The 7,570-nt window shown below is 30.0% G+C and overlaps 2 pseudogenes; both read left to right on the top strand.

Moving 5' to 3' along the window:
* The first annotated feature begins 6,424 nt into the window (after positions 1-6,424).
* LOC108694698 lies at positions 6,425-6,917 on the top strand (annotated as a pseudogene).
* A 197-nt stretch (positions 6,918-7,114) lies between these two features.
* LOC108694697 overlaps positions 7,115-7,570 on the top strand; it is a 4,831-nt pseudogene continuing 4,375 nt past the window's right edge.

Below are 7,570 nucleotides of genomic sequence, written 5' to 3'. Positions count from 1 at the left end.
TCTATTAAATAATTATTACATTATAATACATGCATTATATATAAGTATTGTATATCAACTAATTGCGTTAATAAATAATTAGAAGTCGGATTAAATTAGAATTTTATTATTTACTTATTATATTTCAATATAATATTTTATATATGAGGAGCAGAAATTCAAAATGAGTTTTGTCCAAAATTTATAATTCAATTTCAGTTGTTTTAATAAGAGAACATTTAATAAAATTAAGAAAGCGATGAAATAAAAATTTGAATAATAGCTAATAAAGTTGCTGATAGCTGATACAGAAAGTTGATGTGTGTGTATACTTTATTATATGGTATGTTAATAATCTATACTATTCACAAATGTTTCGATCCTTGGTTCGGATTCCCTTCAATGTAAATTTCCTTTACAAATAATCATCTACTTACTGTACGTCGTGAAACTGCTGTTGAATTAATCTTTCTTAATAATACAGTCGAAAATATAGAAGAACGACTTAAGTATAAGAGAAAGCAACGAAAATTGTATTCTAAAATATACTCATCGAATTAATTTTTATTTAACTTTAAAATATACAGTAATTGTCATATAATTCATTGGCAAAATTATTTCCGAGAACTAGAAATCCTGAGATTAAGTACGTTCTTGTGACAAGAATTTCCAAAGGCGCCAATTTCTCCGCAAATGGATTTCACGGAAAGCAACAAAGAATAACTTTTCGCGATGAAAATAATTTCGATTGGTATGAACCATGCATTCGCTGGTATCTGATGCGAAGAACGGCGACGCGATCACCGTATATAAAAAAAGTTAGTCGTTAAGAAACTTGTAATTTTGTAATGTGAAAACGAAAATTCAAATATTATTTGAACAAGAAGCTAATACCATTAGCTCAATCAAAGCTCAAACTTTACTGACTTATTTAATATAATATACTATATACAAATGCAAAAAATTTGACAATTTTAAACTTTTAAGAATGAATATCATGTACACATCAATTGGTCACTATTGTAAAATATATTTGGAAAGCAGTTAGGAGAATTGTATCTCTTATTATATCTGTAATGATTAAAGTCTATTAAATAAGATAGAAATTAATAAAAAAGTGAAATATTTCTTTAATTGTCGACAAATAATTCCAAAATTACTCTCAATTTTTTTTTTATAATATCACTAAGTACATGAAAACGAGAAGATTACATTATTAATTGTACAAACTGCACTAATTGCAAAAATAGAAATCATGTGAATTATGTTGGTAAAAAAACCGATTAAGAGACTAGACTCCAATAACCTTGACATATATTGTCGCGGTCATAACCCTGAGTGATCTCCCTTTGCCTAGCGGCACACGATTTCTACTTGTAGATATATAAATAAATCTCATATTATGTTATATGCGTAGTTGCCTCTTCTAAAATATATTTTAAAGTGAAAAATTTTTGTCTTATATAATAAAAGGTAATTTTTACAACATGTTGTAAAAATTACCTTTCTTCTTTTGTTAATAATTTTTTAACAAACAATGAGCGACAGTTTAAACTTGTTGAAGTTTACTAAGTTACGACCTTGACGACATATGTTTCTCGAATCATATTCATTTATCAATATTTACCCAATACAAATTAATAAAAAGATTTTTATGTATACACACACACACACGCACGCACACACGCACACAAACACACACACACACACAAAATCTAATTTTGTTTCCTTAAAGGCCGTTGTAAGTAGTATAGTGAACGAAATTTCAGGAGTACAAATAAGTTTCCGCCGCTTTTTATCAAAAATTAAGCATTTATTGTGAAAGAACGGTACATAATGTTTTATTCAAAGTAATGGCCATCGCTAGCCACTACTTTTTCCCACTACATCTTTCTGGTAGCATGTGGATACCGCGTCGGAAGAACGCTTCATCTTTTGATCTATCCAATCATCGATACAATTTTTGATATCTTCATATGATGTGAAGTGCTGCTCAGACAGGCCATGATCGATGCGTCATCGATCGGAACAAGTGATAGTCAGAAGGAGCAATGTTTGGAGAATACGAGTGAGATAAAATTTCCCATTTGAGTGTTTCTAAGTAAGTTTTGACCGACACCGCAACATGTGGTCGAGCATTATCATGCAGGAGAATAATTTTGTCATGCCTGGAGTAGTAGTGGGCGCGTTTTTCCTTGAGTGCTCGACTCAATCTCATCAATTGTGTTCGGTAGAGAGCCCCAGTAATGGTATCATTCGGTTTGAGCAACAATAATATACGACACCAAGCTGATCCCACCAAATACACAATATGAGTTTTTTTCCATGAATATTCGGCTTGGCTGTTGAAGCATAGCCAGGTGGTCCCCATGATTTCCTCTTCTTTGGGTTTTCGTAGTGGATCCATTTTTCATCACCAATAACTATATGATGCAAAAAACCCTTTCGTTTATGCCTGGCAAGCAGTATTTCACATGAAAAATCGGCGTTCAACGTTTCTCGGCTTCAGTTCATATGAAACCCAATTTCCTTGCTTTTGAATCATTCCCAATGATTTCAAACAATATGAAATTGTTTGTTGAGTCACTCCTAATGTAAGTGTAAGTTCTTTTTGCGTTTGCACAAATCTTTAGCCAATAATGCTTCCAATTCCGCGTCTTCGTACACTTTCGGCCTTCCGCTACGGAAGACCTTCCTTCTTTGTCTTCGACGTCAAATTTACCGTCCTTAAACTTTTGAAACCACTCACGACAACTTCTCTCACTTAAGGCAGCATCACCATATGCTTCTACAAGCAATCTATGAGCCTCAGCTGCAGATTTCTTCAAATTAAAGAAGTAAATCAAAAGTTCCCGCAAATGATGCTTTATTTATTCGGCTCAAAACTTTTTGTACAAAAAAAATATATGATGCTGGTACAAAATCGCTAATATTTCAAGGTTATGGTGTTGCCGGATGTCCAATCTTACGATATGTCATTTTACATCAAACAATTTTAACTATAGTTAAAATTGTGGCGCCGTTTTTTGCAAACGGCGGAAACTTATTTGTACTCCCAATTTTTAATAGAAAAACTTAAATGTCTTCTAAATAAAATTAAAAAAAAATAAGAAGATTATGAAGGATTAAAAAAAATCAGTATTAAGAGCAAATAAACTATATCATCTTTTTTATAAATAAATTATTTATTATAAATATATTTTATAAAGAATTAAAATCGATTAAAGTATTACAATGAACATGACAATTCTAATATTAATAATTAGTAGTTCCATCATTATGCATAATTAACTCATGTATTCTATTTTCTATATTACAAACTAACTCAAGTAGCAAGATATCGTCTATTTAACGTCATTAAATAGTCATTCTTATGACAAATATGACGTTTAAATTGACGTCCAAACGTAAAAATTACATGGATTTGTCACAGGTAAGTTATAACGTTAGTCGACATAAAATATACATCATTTTTTGTGTTAGCCTTCAGCTTATTAACCTTCAGTTATTAACGGTAGCAAGGTGATGCCCATTTGACATCATTAATTTAGTTATTCTTGACATCATTAGTTATTCTTATGACGAATCTGTACAGTTCCTGAGACGAGATTTTCACGAAGTGAAAATTACAAAAATGATTAAATTTGCTAGGTGAAGTTATAAATATTCTAGTAGATTCAATTACTTTTGTAATTTCTACTGTATTTTTAGAACCATAAGCTCCTTGATCTAAACATGTAAAAATGACGTGAATTTTTATATTTCTTATCACTCACACAGCGTTATAAATTGACATTAAAAATACATCATTATTTTCGTTATTAACGGAATAAATGCATGACATTATTAATTGATCACTAATAATGTTACTAATACGTCGGCCATTTTGTCGTTAAATATGACATATTGTAAAGACGTCATACATAAATGACGTCATTAATTGGTTAGAAAGATAACTTCATTATTACATTTTGAATAAGTCGCATGACATCAAAATTTAAATATTAACGTCAAAATAAGAACAGCTTGCTACCTGGGTATCTTTTGCAATGTCATAGTATCGATTTTACTTCATTCCTATCTTACAGCGTTTTCCAACTTCTTAATGTTATGTTCGTAATATTTATTATTTCTATATACTACTCTTGATGGAATTTCCCATAAATTTTCTATCCGAATGTACCGAAAAATTTACCACTTCATTAGTAGCAAATTTTTTAATTTGCCTTCTTGTGTTTTCTTTGCACTGTGTATAATAGCATTGTCTTGTTGTAAAATAAATAACATTTTCTTCATAATTTTCTTCAATAAATTAATTAAACAATTTTCTAATAAGTCGATATATTTTTTGGCATTCATTCTACAATTACATAAATTTTGCATATTGATGTCTTTGAATAACTAAATGCAGTCCACACCATCAAACATTCTCCGCCAAAAAATCTGTTCGTGACTATTGCCTTATTAGTTTGTAAATCGTGAGAGTAATATTTAAAACCGTCAGGTCCGTATAGGTTACTTTTTTCGTCAGAAACGACATTTTTCCATTCTTCATAACAAGTCATATGATTTCGAGCAAATTTTAATCTCGCAGTTTTATAACCTTGAGTAAGAGGAGACATCAAGGACTTTTCGTCCATTTTAAACCTTTATTTTGTTGTAGTATTTGCTGCACACATCATGTAGTCACCGTCAAAACTCTTGCTACTTCATCAGTAGGTTTATTCCCGGTTCGTATTTCTTTAAACTTCATGAATGATCACGCCTATTGAAAGTTTGTACTATTGTCTGTATAATACGATTTTTACACAGTCTCAAAAAATTATCTATAGAATTACTGGATCAATCAATTTCTTGACCTCGAACAGAAATGTCTCACGATACGCTTATATATATTTTTACTTATTCTTCTAAACTAAAACTTCCTTGTGGCATTCTGAAGAAAAAATCTAAATTATTTAAAAATTATAATATTATTCCTGATACTTACTTTCCCTGAGAATGATGTTTCTGGTTTGATAAATGAAAAAAACAATCATATATTAACATTGTTCTTATATAATAAGTATTAAATATATTTAATTTTTATACTTAAGTATTATTAATAATTTACAAATCGATATTATTATACTTTTTGCCATATATAATAGCATTGTTTTTTATTGTAAATGCATAATAATTGCAAAGTAAAATGGCCAATTATTTGCAAATAATTTCAATTTCGTCTTTAGATTTTAAACTGTTCTAATCTAAAACTTTTTAATTTTCAATTTCTGTAGCAATTTCGAAACATTTCTTTTTGTAATATTTATGTCGTAATATGTCGCAATAATTATAATATTAATTTCAAAAATATGACAAATGAATGTCTGACTTGATATCTTCCTCATTATAAGCAAAACCTTCAATATCTACCAATAAAACATTTACTGGTACAATATTATATTTAATACTATACGATCACCATAACATGTTTGCTGAAACAATTTTCATCGCGGAACGTACTTTTCGAGTGATCTTACATCTTTTAAAATAAAGCAACATGATAAAAACTTTTTATACACAATTATATAACTTATTTACAAAATATGTACAACCATTTATATGTAATTATGTATGAAACATTTTTTTACTAATCAGCAATATTTTAAAAGAAATAAGATCACTCAAAAAACACGTCATTCTGCGATAAAAATTGTCAGCAAACATGTCATTGATAGACATTGAAGGTCATGCCTATAATGAGGATGATATTAGGATTAAATGATCAAATATTCATTTGACATATTTTCTAAATTAATATTACGATTACAAATAATATTGCATATTATAACATAAGCATTACAAAAATAAACGTTTTGCTACCAAAATCGAAATTTAAAAAGTTTTAGATTAGAACAGATCCCTAAAATTTAAAGACAGAAAATTATTTGTGAAATTATAATTAACCAACAAAATTTCCTTGAAATTAAACATTTAGAAAAAAACAGCACTGTTATGCATGATAAAAAATGTAATAATATCAATTTGTATATCATTAATAATATTTAAGCGTAAAAATTAAATGTTAAAAACTTATGTATAATTATATAATAAATCATATATAATTATATATATATTTTTAATTAAATATATATTTTTAATTAAATTTATAGTGATAATATTTCTATATAAAATGTGATTATATATGAAAAAAAGATTATTTTGTTAAGAGACTACATATAAACAGACAAAAAGCTTAAAAAAAATTGCAATTTTTATTGTTCAAAAATCATTACGTTTTTTCCAATAGATGGCGTTGTCCACGTTTATTTGTATGCGAGCGTGACATGAATGTTAAATGTTTAGGCGCATTTTGTTGTTGACACTCAACCTAAGAATCAAAAAAAAAGTTGACGCGAAAAGTTGATTGGTCGAGTTTTGTGCTTGCAATTGTGATTCGAACATGGAGAATTTTGAAGAGCATATTCGCCATATTCTGTTTTATTACTTCAAAAAAGAGAAGAAAGCAATTGAAGCAAGGGAAAAGTTGCGTCAAGTTTACGGCAGAAATGTCGTCAAAAAACGCCAATGTCAGAACTGGTTCGCCCGATTGATGGTGATTTTTCAGTCAAAGACGCTCATCGCTCCGATAGGCCTTCCAAGACGACGACGAAATGAAAGCATTGGTGCAAGCAAATAAGCATTCAACAGTTCGGAAGCTTGCTACCGCTCTAAAAGTGTCCGTTGGAAGTGTTCATGGCCATTTGAAATCGCTAGGCTTCGTAAAAAAGCTTGATGTTTGGATATATGAGTTGAAAGAAATTCATCTGACGAATCACATGAGCGTCTGCGATCAAATCATCAAACGCAAAGAAAACGATCCGTTCTTGAAGCGTATGATCACTACGGCGACGAAAAATGGACAACAATGTCAGCAGAAAAAGAAGTTGGAGTAGGCGAAGTGAAGAAAGGCAAGCAAAGGCGGAGATCCACCAAAAGAAGGTAATGCTGTCAATATGGGATTGGAAGGGATCAGTCTTCTATGAGCTACTTCCAAAGAACAAAACGATTAATTCCGATGTCTACTATGAGCAGCTGCAGAAATTAAGTGATGCTATCGCACAGAAACGTTCCGAGCTAATCAATCGTAAGGATGTTTCACGACAAGAGATCACACATAAGTTTGGTCACTCGGCAAAAATTGTTGCAACATGGTTGGGATGTGTTATCACATCCATCATATAGCCCAGATCTTGCACCATCAGACTTCCATCTCTTTCGTTCCTTGCAAAACTCCTTGAATAGTAAAACGTTTGCTTCTGAAGACCTCATCAAACAGCACCTAGACAAGTTTCTCACAGAGAAGAAGTGGGAAGTTTGAACGTGATATTATAAAGGGAGATGGTAGAAGGTCATCGAATAAAACGGCCAATATATCATTGATTAATGTTCATTACGTATATTAAATAAACCTGAAAATAAAAAAAAACGCAATGATTTTTTGAACAACCCAATACTTGTTGCAATAACAAATAAAAAACTTTTATATTTCTTCATAATTTAATAATGAAATAATTTTTTCATAATTTAATAATTAAAATTTATATAC

This window comes from Atta colombica, unplaced genomic scaffold (assembly GCF_001594045.1).
Source record: "Atta colombica isolate Treedump-2 unplaced genomic scaffold, Acol1.0 scaffold123, whole genome shotgun sequence".
In the NCBI taxonomy this organism is placed as follows: Eukaryota; Metazoa; Arthropoda; class Insecta; order Hymenoptera; family Formicidae; genus Atta; species Atta colombica.
This window is presented reverse-complemented; position numbering and strand designations above follow the sequence as displayed.